Source organism: Danio rerio, chromosome 7 (assembly GCF_052040795.2).
Source record: "Danio rerio strain M-AB ecotype USA chromosome 7, GRCz13ab, whole genome shotgun sequence".
Lineage (NCBI taxonomy): Eukaryota > Metazoa > Chordata > Actinopteri > Cypriniformes > Danionidae > Danio > Danio rerio.
In genome coordinates, this window is record NC_141027.1 from 1653767 (window position 1) to 1670009 (window position 16243).

Sequence of the window (16243 nt, forward strand, 5' to 3'; positions counted from 1 at the left end):
AAGATGAACATATAAACGTTATCTGAATAACTTCTAGCAGCTGAATGTGTCTGGAAAAATATTCAAAGGCTTTTATTCTCATAAACCGTGCGGACGTGAATGCGTCTGACTGTTCTGATTGTCTTTTTCCGGCTATCTTCCTTCTGCGTTCACACAGCGCAGCATTCCGGCAAATTAACAATAATGTTACAACTTCTCTTTCCGGAAAATAGCCGGAATGAATTTACCGGTAAAAGGGCCTGCTCACGCATACACACCTTTCCGGAAAATTGCCAGTAATTTTATTTAATTGTAGATTTATTTGAATTATTCAGCCTGACATGTTTATTGCACTAAAATACTATAAATGTTTCTCAAAATAAAATATAGTGTGTACAAGGGGGAAAAGGTTGTTTTTTTTTACCCAGGCATTTAAAAAGAATACGTATTATAGCAGTAATCGCAATACCGTGATACCGTGAACATGTGATATTTTTATCAAAGGTTATCATAACGTCAGAATCTTATACCAGTCCATGCCTATATCCTCTAATGCAGGTGTCCAAACTTTTTGGTCCGATGCAAAAAAAAAACGTTGTCGAGGGCCAAATTTTACATACATCACACAGACACACACATATATATATATATATATATATATATATATATATATATATATATATATATATATATATATATATACATACATACATACACACAGATATATATATATATATATATATATATATATATATATATATATATATATATATATATATATATATATATATACATGGCTCGAAATTGCGACCATTTTTGTCGCATATGCGCCCGAAAATTAATCTATGCGACCTCATAATATATTTTGGCGCATTAGTGCGACTGCAGATAATGGTTGTAGTGCGACCTGTTTTGATTTTTTGTAAAAACGTGCTGAATCGCTCTTCCCTGCCGCTATATTGGTTCATATTAGCTGTCAATCACTCAAGCTATTTCGCTGTCAGATGACAGGGAAGGAGCTTTTATGACCACGGGAAATGCAAACGGCTGAAGAGTAAAAACTTAAAGCACACAGGTTTGCAAACCCCACCTAAAATTGAGGTGCAGATGAGAGCGATCATGACACGTCACGTGGTGAATAATGATCCGCCAGCTGAGATCAATCGAGTACGCGCTTCTTGGAGAAGGTGCCCGAATCTCCATGCGTCGCATTCACTGCGTGTTCAGCGCAAATGTCCGCTAAAAGTCAAATCTAATACTGTACATATCATCGCCAAAGCAGCTCGCCTTTACTAAGTTTACACTGAAACTGCGTCTCATAACAAACAGCGGTATTACGCCGGTGGTATTCGCAAGAATCTTGCGCTGCCTGCTCATAAATTGGGTCGGCTGACTCGCCAGCTTTTCCACAAACATGAAAAGACAAAAGACTGAACCTTTAAATTGACACAAACTGAAACCAAAACTTTTAAAGAGTGATAGAAGTGAGACTTTACTTACTTTCTTTTGTCTATTCTTTTTTTAGGTGTATATTATTTTTATTTTTTATTTATTTACTGATGACTGCTTTGCAGCTTTCATCATTGAATTGAATGATTTATTATAATCTTTTGTTTGTTTTGTAGCAGAAATATTATTTATTAAATTGACATGCATATAAAAACAGCAGTACAAAATAAATATTTCTTACTGCAATGCTTCATTTTTGTTTGATGCAAACTATACAATTATTTTTCATAAAGTAACAGACTTTTTATAGCAGATAACCTACATTCATGCACATTCAAGGCAGTATCATAATGAGAAATGTAATTCATTGTTATTATTATTGTCATTTTCATCATCATTATTTTCTATGGCCTAATTATTAGACATTCATTTTGGATTTATTGCACACAAATATCAATGTCTTCGCAGCATTAGTTAGATAGTTGTTTCTGGTTTTTGTCAGTCCTATTGATGTTGTTTTAAAATACAATAAATCCTTTTAAAAGCAATTTGCAGCGGTGCTCATTCAGTTTTGGTGGGTGCTCCTAAATTTTTTCTGGTGCTCCTAAATTTATTTTGGTGCTCCTAAATATTTGAAGTTGGGAGCACCGGTATATCATATATATCATATATATATATATATATATATATATATATATATATATATATATATATATATATATATATATATAGTTGAAGTCAGAATTATTAGCCCCCCTAAATTATTAGCCCCCCTGTTTATTTTTTCCCCAATTTCTGTTTAACGGTGGGGAAAAAAAAATTCAGCACATTTCTAATCATAATAGTTTTAGTAACTCATTTCTAATAACTGATTTATTTTATCTTTGCCATGATGACAGTAAATAATATTTGACTAGATATTTTTCAGGACACTTCTATACAGCTTAAAGTGACATTTAAAGGCTTCACTAGGGTAATTAAGTTAACTAGTCAAGTTATGGTAATTAGGCAAGTTATTTTATAACAATGGTTTGTTCTGAAGACTTAAGGGGCTAATAATTTTGACCTTAAAATGGTTCATAAAAAAATTAAAAACTGCTTTTATTCAAGCCGAAATAAAACAAATAAGTCTTTCTCCAGAAGGAAAAAATATTATCAGACATACTGTACAAATGTCCTTGCTCTGGTAAACATCATTTGGGAAATATTTAAAAAAGAAGAAATAAATCAAAGAGGGGCTAATAATTCAGACTTCAACTGTGTGTAGATGATGGATGGATGGATGGATGGATGGATGGATGGATGGATGGATGGATGGATGGATGGATGGATGGATGGATGGATGGATAGATAGATAGATAGATAGATAGATAGATAGATAGATAGATAGATAGATAGATAGATAGATAGATAGATAGATAGATAGATAGATAGATCATAACACATAAATTAAGTGCTGCTTAATTGAATGCATGTGATAGGGACACCCGGTGGTTATTTATTGAATTACGTTCATTTTTTGTAAAGCGGGCCAGATTCTATTGATATTTATAAAAAGCCTCGCGGGCTGCCACAAAACTGATTGCCGGCCGCAGATGGCCCGCGGGCCGTAGTTTGGACACCCCTGCTCTAATGTTGAGCAGGCCTTAATGCCTTCCAGAGTTTCCCGCCACAGGAAGTGACATCCCTTGGAGCAAGTCACAAGTTTTTATCTGAAATTAAAACAACAGACAAGAGGTTTTATGCGAATTTTATTTACCTTAGTAGATTAAACAAACAAAAAGATGACAATTAAAGCTGAATGTATCACAAATAGGTATAATGGGAGTCTTGAAGTTAACTGTTACAGTCACCGGGGATCGAGCTACTGCGAATTGCTGGAGAACTACAACTCTGCCAACAAATAGACTACAAATCACAGCATGCACCGCGCACACACACCATTTTCTAATCTAGTCTCATAGATATTTACATTAGATGTCGCCTACCCTGTTGTTGTCTGTTGGAAGGAATGCGTCAGTTGAGCCGCCATTTTAGTACAGGGTAGCGCTCCTTTAAAATGAATGTGGGACCAAGCTGCAGTGGAGGACTGTGACCATCCAGAGCAAGAGATATACACATGTATCAATATATCACACGTATAATCAAAATGAGAAATGTAATTCATTGTTATTATTATTGTCATTTTCATCATCATTAATATTCTATAATTATTAGGCATTCATTTTGGAATTATTGCACACAAATATCAATGTCATCTCAGTATTAGTTAGACAGTTGTTTCTGTTTTTTTGTTTTTTGTCCTAATTGATGTTGTTTTTAAATACAATAAATCCCTTAAAATACAATTTGCAGTGGTGCTCATTCATTTATGGTGGGTGCTCCTAAATTTTTTCTGGTGCTCCTAATTTTTTTTTTGGTGCTCCTAAATATTTGAAGTTGGGAGCACTGGTGCTACCAAGTAAAAAAGTTAACTTCGAGCCCTGCCGAGGGATCGATTCATTTGTGAATGAATCCCGTTATGAACGACTCGTTCACTTTGCCGACAATAATACAAGTTTCTATCACCGCAGCGCTGTGTCGTCATATTTAATTGTGTTTTCCGATTTTATTCAACTAAACTAGCATAAGCCGAGTGTTTACTGTGAGTTGGTGCTGCTTTGCCTTATGGTCAGTGCAGTAAGTAACTATATTGCCATCAATAAAGTTTTTTTGTTGAGCACAAAAGTTCGTAACATACAAAAACGTAAAAAACTAAATCTTTGTGCTTTGCTTTCTTTGTTTGCTCGTTACTACATCAGTACACAGCGCTAAAGTCCAGCATCTTCACTTTGCCTTTAGTCTTGACTAGTGCAACTGAATGACATTTGTCCTGACAGCACTGTACAAATATGGCGGCACTATTGACGACGATGTTGCTCAGAGTCCGTATGTGATATCTAGTGTTTATATCTATGATCTCGTCTGATTGCAAACACTCACAGCTCAAGCACTCATAACTCAGACTATATATACATCACATTTGCTCACATTGCTGAGTGTTGTTTGTTTGTTTGTTAGTTAATATGAACCTGTAACTTCACGTAGCATTTTCATTCCCTTGTCTAGCCGTGCTCTTTGATTCTTGTGTTTTATGTTGTTATCTACTCGTAGCCTTGCTCCTAGTTTATCTTGCCTTTCTCCGGTTTTGACTACATGCCTGTTTATCGATGACGAATTCTGGATTATCCATATGTACCCGATTGCTCCTGTTGTTGACCCTTGCCTGATTTACCATCATTGTGAATAAATCTGCATTTGGATTCGCACCTCTGTGAAAGCCTTCAGTTACAGTAATATTTTAATATTAACAAGACAAAAATACACCTAAATACACATACAAACGTTATATTTTTTAGAGGTAATTTGATATACGTGTTAATATTCAAAATGGTTTCATTAAAGTTTTTGAAAGATAAAAGAAGGCTTATCTTGGAGATGTAGATCACCCATGTAATAAATCTATAAACACACACATTATATTTTTGGTACCAGAAAGTAGATATCCTGCATGTATTGTTAGGGAATTCATTGTGTCTTGATGAATTTCTGATGAATGTATTACTCTAATTTATATGCTTATTTGAGTGATTTCAGTATTATTATTATTATTACTATTATTATCTGTTGTATTTTTACCCATACCTGCGGCATTATTATCAGGTATGTGTGCTTTGGTAAATGAAAAAGTCATTCTGTGTAAATACAGTCAGAGATGAGAAGATAAATTAGAAGAGCTGCATTAATGTCACAATGAGGGTTGATTTATGGAAGCAAGGCTAAAAGGACACCTGCGTTCTGTTCTGTAACTCATGATAAAGCACACCTGCACGTGCGCTCCCACTCACTTGTACTGACATCTAAAGAATTATGAGTACCTATAAACTTCAGCTGAACTTACAGTTGACAGCTCAGTGGACAGTGAGCAAGATATATTGTTGAGCATTGTTTTTTGGCTGAGTCATCACAGGAAGGAAAGATCTTAACTGGACATGGGTAAGACCCCTGAAAGACCCTGAGATTCTATTGGTGGTGGGCACCTGGGAGATTTCATATCCCATTAGCGGAGGAGCTGATGGAGGTGTGTAATGTGTAAATTTGGGTGGAGTATTAGGACACAGAAATGTATTTAAACTCTGTGCAAGCCTGTGTTCGGGAGACACTTAAACGACCTGTCTCTGTTGTTACTGATGCTGTAACAATAAACTGCTTTGCCTAAAGACTTCGGAGATCTCAGACTTGGTCTTTTTTTTTTTAAAGTTTGACTTAGAGACTTTGATTATTTTTGCAGAACAGAATCTTTTTTTCCACAACAGTATACACTGACTTTAATTGTGAAATTAGTGCATCACTATTTTGTTATAGAATAGCTGAATTTGATTTGGTTAATGATAGATTGTATTTATTTATGATATTTACAACAGATGCAGTGCTGCATAATGATTCAGGATATAGCTGCTCTTTGTAGTAAAGCATCTGATAGAAACTGTGTCCATTTCATGGTCTTGTGTTGTTCAGGTTCTCAGTGGGTTCTAAAGGGTTGCAATCTGACTACACAAACTCAAACATAATGTGATGCATATTAGCGGTCACTCATACATAATCAAACTCTTTGCATTTATTTAAATTTATTCAAATAATATTTTCTAAACAATTACTCTGTTTACTGCAAAAACACACACAAGAAAAGCATGAACATGGTTAAATGTATATTTACTGCGGAATAATGTTCAGTTAGATGAAATGTATGAGATCAAAACACTAAACACATTGTGAATTTAATATACACTCAGCTTATTATTAGTATTAATTTATGAATCTGACCCTATGCATCACATGTTATAAATTTAGAAGCTTTTTATTCTAATAAAATTGAATGCAAATTGACTGTAATTTGATATGCAATTGAGACATGCATTTAAGGCATACATATCTTTTAGTGCGCAGCTTTTATGAGCTCATGTGAGAGTACAGATGGTTGAGGAGAAGCAGTTGTTTTAGTCTGTATGTCAGAGGTATGCAAATTCAGTCCTGTAGAGTTTTATTCCAGCAGTTTTAAAATACACCTGTCTTTAAAAATACACCTGTCTGAAGCTTAACAGCAATCGTTTAAGCATGACTGTCCTGCTTACTTCTGGAGTAAATCACACACTACAGCCCTTCCAGTATATACGAACAAATCAGTGGGTCACCTGTCGCCTCCTGCTGGTGTTGAGAGAATTGTCTGGATCACACACACAGTTTTGGTCAACTAGGACTACATGATATTTCTTTATCTTTAATTATTACTCAAATAAAAAACTGGAAAAACACAACATCTCTGCTCTCATAATCAAAAACACAAGGCACTGCATGTCACCTGATGATGTCAATACACTGTATTTCCATTCAACACTTTGGATTAGATTAGCCAATTAGTTTACACCAATCCTGAGTATTAGGTACCATGAAGGCAGCTCCACTTTAATGGTGTATGATGCATAGCAAGATATTCTTAGGTTAAGCTCATCTTATGCTTATGTTATGCATAGTTTATTATCATGTTATGCTCAGGTTATATTCAGATTATATTCAAGTTATCTTCAGGTTATATTCAGGTTATGTTCAGCTTATATTCAGGTTATGTTCAGGTTATATTCAGGTTATGTTCAGCTTATATTCAGGTTATGTTTGGATTATATTCAGGTTATGTTCGGGTTATATTCAAGTTATGTTCAGGTTAAATTCAGGTAATGTTGTTTATATTTGGGTTATGTCGGGTTATATTCAGGTTATGTGCAGGTTATTTTCAGGTTATGTTTGGGTTATATTCAGGTTATGATCGGGTTATATTCAAGTTATGTTCGGGTTATTTTCAGGTTATGTTTGGGTTATTTTCAGATTATGTTTGGGTTATTTTCAGGTTATGTTTGGGTTTTATTCAGGTTATGTTCGGGTTATTTTCAGGTTATGTTTGAATTATATTCAGATTATGTTCGGGTTATTTTCAGATTATGTTCGGGTTATATTCAGATTATGTTCGGGTTATATTCAGATTATTTTCAGGTTATGCTCAACTTATATTCAGGTTTTATTCAGGTTATTATAAGATTATATTCAGGTTATGTTCAGATTAAATTAAGTTTTTTTTCAGGTTATATTTAGGTTATGTTCGGGTTATATTCAAGTTGTGTTCGCGTTATTTTCAGGTTATGTTAAGGTTATATTCAGGTTATGTTTGGATCATATTCAGGTTATGTTCGGGTTATATTCAAGGTATGTTCGGGTTATTTTCAGGTTACGTTTGGGTTATTTTCAGGTTATGTTTGGGTTATGTTCAGGTTATGCTCAACGTATATTCAGGTTATGTTCAGGTATAATTCAGGTTATGTTTGGATTATATTCAGGTTATGTTCGGGTTATATTTAAGTTATGTTCGGGTAATTTTCAGGTAATGTTTGGATTATATCCAAGTTATGTTCGGGTTATTTTCAGGTAATGTTTGGATTATATTCAGGTTATGTTTGGGTTATATTCAGGTTATGTTTGGATTATATTCAGGTTATGTTTGGATTATATTCAGGTTATGTTTGGGTTATATTCAGGTTATGTTTGGATTATATTCAGGTTATGTTTGGATTATATTCAGGTTATGTTCGGGTTAGTTTCAGGTTATGTTTGGGTTATATTCAAGTTATGTTCGGGTTATTTTCAGGTAATGTTTGGATTATATTCAGGTTATGTTTGGGTTATATTCAGGTTATGTTCGGGTTAGTTTCAGGTTATGTTTGGGTTATATTCAGGTTATGTTCGGGTTATTTTCAGGTAATGTTTGGATTATATTCAGACTATGTTTGGGTTATATTCAGGTTATGTTTGGATTATATTCAGGTTATGTTCGGGTTAGTTTCAGGTTATGTTTGGGTTATATTCAAGTTATGTTCGGGTTATTTTCAGGTAATGTTTGGATTATATTCAGGTTACGTTTGGGTTATATTCAGGTTATGTTCGGGTTAGTTTCAGGTTATGTTTGGCTTATATTCAGGTTATGTTCGGGTTATTTTCAGGTAATGTTTGGATTATATTCAGGCTATGTTTGGGTTATATTCAGGTTATGTTCGGGTTAGTTTCAGGTTATGTTTGGGTTATATTCAGGTTATGTTCGGGTTATACTCAGGTTATTCTCAGCTTATATTCAGGTTATGTTCAGGTTATTTTCAGGTTATGTACAGGTTATGCTCTGATGTTGGTCACTGTTCAGGTTATGCAGAGCAGAGCGTAACAAGATCGTCTGACTAATCACAGCATAGCAGGATTTTTATCCACAGAAAAAGGAAACTCAAGGAGGTTTGATACGGTTAACACCGCTTTTAAAACATTTACTCAAGCCATGAATAAATCTCTGTTTTAAAATGTTATTATTTGTCCAATTATACAGGGTGGGTCATTTATATTTATACACCTTAATAAAATAACAATGGTTGGTGATAGTAACGTCCTGTTTGTGGCACATTAGTATATGTGAGGGGGCTAGTAAATAACTCATGAAAGAATAAAGTTACATTAAAATCAAGCACACCATTGTTTTTCTTGTGAAATTCCTAATAAGTTTATTAAGGTGTATCCATATAAATAGCCCACCCTGTAGACAATTTCAGCATCACCACTAATATCTCAAATGTACTGTGAATCATTGCAGGCGAAACATTTTCATCCAGGCCACATTCATTTCCATCCTGACCTTCTCAAGGACGTCTCCAAGCGCTTTATTCAAAGACAGAAACAAATCATCACTAAATCACAGCACGTCCGCCGAGTTAGGAAAATGAGTTCACAATAAAAAATAGCAGTGGATTCAAAACACACAACAAGTGTCTGATAAACGCAAATGATCCTCAGTGTTTTTGCTTGACTGGATAATTCCTACTCTCAGTTTCTGTCTGACTTGCACATTACGAATACATTTTAACCCAGCCACTTTTTAAATCAGGCTGAACTTATACTGGATGGTTGAAGTGTCCCAATACTGATTCATTTCTCCCTTGTGGCACAGATAGGATATGGCCCATGTACATGTAAGCAGGAAAAGCAGGCGTGTCGAGGCAAGTTGGAGCTAAAATCTGCAGGACACCGGCCCCACAGGACCGAGTTTGGACACCCTGATGTAGTGTATGACATTCTCTTGTGGATCATGCCGAGTAGTGTGAACAACACTGAGATTTAAAGATACGAAAATTAAGCTATGCCGTGTGAACAGCACAGAAATCTGCTGATGTTTAGTCATGAATGTGGACTAGGCTTTACACTGCAAACACAAGGGCATGTATATGTGGATAAACGAGCTGTGAATCTGAGCTAAGTAAATCAGAATCTATGTTTCTAGAAAGCCTAGTAAGAGCTTGATTAGCTAGCCCTGGTGTGTCTGAGGTTAGAACTAAACTTTGCAGGACACCGGCCCTCCAGGCCCAAGCTTGGACATGCCAGCACTACATCATTTGACAACTATTACCCAACAGCTCTGCCCCGCCTCCCAAACCACAGTCAATGAAATGTTGAAGGCAGAGCCGTCAGAAAGACCTGAACACTATTGGCTGATGTGTGCCAATGACACACAGCAATTGAAATCTCTCTTAAAGCATTCAAGGTAGTGTTTGAAAACATCGTCAATCAGCGGATCCATCAGCGCATCGATCAATCATATATCTGCACACTTCAACTAATAGATCTAGCTCTAACATACTCTCGAGTCTGTGTAAACGCAAAGTGAAGCGAGTGCATCTATGCTCATTCTGGCCAATCACAAACATGTCTGTTGAGCTCCTGAACACAACGACCAATCAACCAATAATGACCTGCTCTCTGATTCACTGCTGCTCATCTCTACATCTGACCCCATGTGGGGTCGAGTCGGCAGACTGCTCTGGTATATTTAGCATGCTAGGTATTGTGTTTTCATCTCTGGGGTGTCAGCAAAGCATCGGTAAGCCTCTTTGATGCGTCAATCAGTATTTCACACATAAAGACCACTTTGAATCCAGTTAAAATCCAGTAGTGTGAACATTAGGGCTGCACAATATATCATTTCAGAATCGATAATGGCGATGTGTGCAGCCTAGGCTTGGGCGGTATCCAAATTTTGATACCGTCAAACCTCCCCCCTATTTTACCCCGGTATCAAAAAAATTATGACGAAAGGCTCAGACTGCTTCACTAAACTGTTGGCTTGTGCCTAAACTATTCAGAAATTGAACACCTTATATGAGACCTTAGGTTCGCAGTCACCTGTTTGTCTTGTTCCTATTAGAGATCTGCGCAGGACACTTTTTCTCATTCACACATGCACACACGCACGCACACACACACACACACACGAACACACACACATAAACAGCATCCACGCGGAAGCCATATTGTTAGTTTTATTCTGAAATTTATTCACGCACGGTAAGAAATCTGGTCGGATCCCAAATGCGTATGGGTGATTGCAGTGGGATCTGACCAGATTTCTTGCGGTGCGGGAATGAATATTAGTATAAAGCACGAAAGCGGTTGGTAACTCTGGTGTAATTTGAACGTGAGCGGGCGCGCGCGTCTAACAATATCGCTCCCGAGCGAGCATGCGTGTTTATGTGTGTGTGTGTGTGAAGTGACTCATGTTTAGCAGTTTGTGATGTTTCAGGAAGTTTCCTGTGCTGTGATTTCCTATTTGTTCTTTGATTTATTTCATGCTTAGATAGTTGTAAAGCATGCTCTTTTGCACTTTACTAGTTTGTTTTGTCTATTTCTTTCCTAAATGCTCATGTTGTCGTTTGTGGCCAGGTTTGTGCACAGAAAGACAGTTTTGTTAGATGTTGGATAATATTCAAGAACCTTGTTTTATAGCAGGTTAAATTAAAGGATTAGTTCAAATATTTGACTGTTTATGTTTATTGGCAAAATATATACATTCATTAAATATTTTTAAATGCATTTGAAGTAAAATTGAAAATCTGTGTATGCACCGTCAATGCATCGAGATATTGCATTTTAAAATACTGATTTATTTTTATATGCTAGCATATTAATAACAAAACATAACAACAGAGCGTTTTCACACACCTGCAGTGTTTAGCACAGAAGAACAGAATAAACTAAATAAAATGAATAAAATAAATAGGACTGCTCTAAATTATTTTCCACTTAAATAATTAATTTATATTACAAAACGAAAACACTGACTGATTATTTTTAATAACCGGCATAGGCTGTTTTTTTCCAATTATATGTTTTTTTCTTCCGTCAAATAAAAATAGCTGACTTCCTCAAATCGCTCGCTCCACGGAAAATATGCATTTATTTAATGTCCCACTGTTATTACTATAATCACAAAACCTTTTACATTTTTAATAGAAATCATTATTTTAAAGATTATGTCTTGCTATATTCCTCTCTCTCCCTCGCGGTTCAAGTGCGCGCTGCGTGATGAAAAGACAACAACAACAACACGCGCGCATATGTAGACTTTTTGTAAACAGTTTTGTTGTTTAAATATGATATTGCATTAATGTGCATACATGCTTTATAAGCTGTAAAAGAAAAGGTAAAGCCTATTTGTTGCGTTTATGATGCAGATCCAGGTCAACATAAGCGCTGGTTTGGCATCAACACGTCTGTTAAACAGCAATATTCTTCTTCCATTTTGCTTCTTTGGCAAATGTGTCTGTAGGCACGGGTTATACGTTATCGTCCCGCAAAGTTAAGTATGTCTTGCAGTTGAACAACTGGCCGACCACAGCTAACGTGCTTTTTTCATTCCAAAAACGCGAGGCGCACCTCACTGCCTTTATGCTGACAAGGCAAAAAGAAGAGAAGGAGCGCGGTCCTCTTATGAAACGACTGAATCAGCTGGGTATCGATTGTGCAAAAGTGTTGTTACAATTGTAATATTTAATAATATTGTGATATATAACTATAGAAACTGTGTTCATCTTAACTGAAAGCTTCTGCGTGTTTGCTGGCCTCACGCATCGCGCACCTGTCAGTCAGTCAGTCAGTCAGCACGTAACCCCAAAGGGTAAACAGATAGCACACAGCACTATACGGTTACAGAAAAGCTCGCCCTGTTATAATCCACTTACCTTTTAATACGTTTTGATGCGATTATAATCTGCTATTAAAAACAACAACAACAATAACTGAATGTTTTGCATGGGTAATGTAGCCGTGGCGGGATGCATTTTGGTCCCCGCCATGGAAAAATGAATGTAGGAAACCAAGCTCTTTAAAAGTTCTCTGTAGTCGTCTTGACAACACAAACTGCTGCTCTGGGATGAGCCGCGTGCAAAAGATCCCCCTCTTAACTCAAAGGCGCATTCAATCAGCCCCTTATGCAGTCAAACTAAAAATATATAAAATAATATTTTTAATCGTTTAACTGATTATTAGTTATTAATTATTAAATAATTGCATTATTTGGTTACAAACGCACCCTTTTGGTTAACGGTTAATTAATTCTTTTGAGCATCCCTAAACCAAATCGATGGCATGATAATCATAACCGAACCGAATCAGGAGACCAGTGTAGGTTCACACCCCTACCAATACTAAAGCACCACCTTAAAATGTGTAACCTAATATAATCAAGTGTTCTGTCTGTCAGAGGGTTTACATCATTTGTCTCCTTCCAGAAACACAATTACAGCACATTTCAATATAACGTCTTTATTTTACATGTCTTTTAAATTCAGGGATCCACCTGCTCCACATTCTAGACAGCCGTCTGTCAGATAGCTGAAGCAAACTCCAGCAGAACAGGATAAAGAGATCACATAAAAGGCAAAAACGCATGTACATTTACTTAAAACAACAATTAAACCAAAATGCGGCATATTTTCACTCATTTTCACTCGATGTGCATGACAAAATAATCCACTTTACAATGCAAAATGAAGCAGGTGGTAACTCTTAACATGGAGAGTTTTAAACTTATCAGAAGTGAAAGGCTACACAGAAACTGTTTAATATTAAACAATAAAAAAATAAATAATAATTTTGGCAAAAAGTGAAGATCGACCACCAAACAAGGATTCTGTACATTCATCTTAATTTGTTGTTATATAATGATATTATTATTATTAAGTTTGTATTTAGAGTATTGTACAGCATATTGTTTAACTATATGATGTTTTTTAATTGTGCTTTACAATTAGGTTGAGATCGAAACAAAACAAAACTTTATAGCAAAAACATGGCGAACTATAAATTTAAATATCTCTGTCCTAAAATTGCTTATTATATTAATGTGTCTGTCCTTTAGATGTGAAGGAGAAGGTCAGGCGCACACACACACTCACACACACACGTCTTTGCATAGGTAAATAACTGCCCAAAAGTTCAAGATAACTTTGATTTTGCATGCTCTGAAAACATACTTTACTAATCACAAAAACATGAGGGGTTTAAACAAATAAAGGTGACCTAAAACTAACCAGGAACATGTTGTGATTAATGTTTTGCATATTTAAAGGGATAGTTCACCCAAAAGTGAAAGTTTCCTGTTCATACTCCCCCTCGGGATATTGAAGATGTACTTCTTTCTTCAGCAGAACATTGAAGATGATTCAGAATCAAGCTCTCAAAAAGATTACTACAAAACTGTGCTAAATTACAGATTACAAACAGTATGACATTAATTAATATACACATGAAATGACGACACAAACAGATATTTACCTGTGATTTATCACTTAAAATGTTGTTTCATCAAATTATCATTATTATTCCTAATATGGTCTTCCTGGAGGAGGAGCCTCAAATTATTCAACAGTCATTTGCATATCTGAGCTTCTTACCATCATCAATAAAGCACTGAAAGAAGAAGAGAGTGAGAAAAGCCTCAGGATAACTCGCCATCACTGCAGGTAGGCCAATATTTCATCCAATATTTGATCAGGTTTATTTGATCAGAGTCTTTTAATTATTCTTTACTTTCATAAATGCCTGATTAGACATTTTCTCAGCCGACATTATATTTCAGTCTGCAAAACTATGATTTTATAAATGTTTTGTCAATAATCTATTTTTATGATTTTTTTATAAGATTTCTTAAGGTTTTACTGCATTATTTTGCTAAATTTTCATGAATGTTAAACACTGATTAAAATGAAAAATTTAAATGAATTAAAATGAAAAAAAAAAAAAAAAAAAAAATATATATATATATATATATATATATATATATATATATATATATATATATATATATATACACACACACACACACTATATATTATTATTATTAATATTTTTGTATTTTTAAATGTTTTTTTTACAGTGACAAAAACACTGGAAATAAACAATGGACCAATCTTGTCTCACTCTCCTATTTCTTTCAGGTAAAATATTATGTTATATATATATTAGTGGTGTGCAATTAATCGAAAATCCGATTTCGATTTTGGCTTTTAACGATTATGAAAAACCATTAATCGAGATAAACGATTATTCCATCACGTACCGCCCCCTTTCCAGTTGTACAAGTGTGACAACTCTTTGCCTCTGCAAAGCTCAGTTTAAGTGAAAATGACTAAAAGCATGTGCTGTAATGTAACTTTTGCAGCACGGGATGCGCATCATTCATAATTTTAAAAGCGCAAAAGAGCACGTGCTGATGTGTGTGTGCGTGCCGTGTCTGCCCTCGGACAGGTAGCATGTGTGTGTGTTTGCGCAAGCGCCGTGCTCAGCCTCGGACAGCAGAGCACACACACATCTAACGTGATCTTAATGTGAGCGCTTTAATGGTCAAATACATGCACATTTGTGTCAGAGCGCGGTGTTTAATGATTATTCATATTAACCGCCATTTGTGTAATAAACAAACAAGTTGAAAAACAAAAGACACATGAAAGAGGAACAATATCAGAGCCACACTATTCTTAAACAGACAGCGTGCGATATTCCTGCTGCTGCCGACTGTTTTTATCATTAATCAATAATAAAATCAAAAATACAGTGAAGATGCTTAAAGCACAGTTTAAACAACAGATTTAATAACTCATTTCTGAAAACTGATTACTTTTATCTTTGCCATGATGACAGCACATTATATTTTACTAGATATTCTTCAAGATACTAGTATTCAGTGACATTAAAGGCTTAATTTGGGTAAATATAACAGTAGTTTCTTCTGCACACAATCAAACATATATATTACTTAAAGGGGCTAATAATATTGAGCTATTATAGATTTCAAAATATTCAAACCTGCTTTTATTCTAGCTGAAATAAAACAAATATGCCTTTCTCCAGAAGAAGAAAAATTTTTAGGAAATACTGTAAAAAAAAACCTCTGTAAAACATAATTTGGGAAATATTTATATATAAAAATAAATTCACAGGAAGATTTTTGACTTCAACTGATAATCGTTTTGAATAATCGTGATTACAATTATGACCAAAATAATCGTGATTATGATTTTTCCCATAATTGAGCAGCCCTAATATATATATACATAAATAAAAAAACAAAATTTTAAATTATATATATATATATATATATATATCTTATGCTGCGTTCACACCAGACGCGGAACGCGCGTCAAGCGCAAGTGATTTGCATGTTAAGCGATACATGAGAATGGCATGGAGCGAATTGAACGTTTTGCGCGTTTGACACGCGTTTCGCACGAATCACTCAAGTTCGAAAATCTGAACTTCAGCAAACATTGGCGCCGAGTTAACCAATCAGAAGCTTGCTCTTGTGGGGGCGTGATTGTGACGTAGAACCTGTTGATGGTTTCCCGGGGAAAATCCTCCAGGC

General features: G+C 35.2%; 2 protein-coding genes across 3 annotated transcripts in view; both read right to left on the reverse strand.

Moving 5' to 3' along the window:
- The window catches only part of drap1 (DR1-associated protein 1 (negative cofactor 2 alpha)), a 660385-nt gene that overhangs the window by 595518 nt on the left and 48624 nt on the right, over positions 1-16243 (reverse strand). The window lies entirely within an intron of this gene.
- LOC141375234 (C-type lectin domain family 10 member A) overlaps positions 1-16243 on the reverse strand; it is a 142731-nt gene that overhangs the window by 108613 nt on the left and 17875 nt on the right. The gene's annotated exons all lie outside the window — the stretch shown is intronic.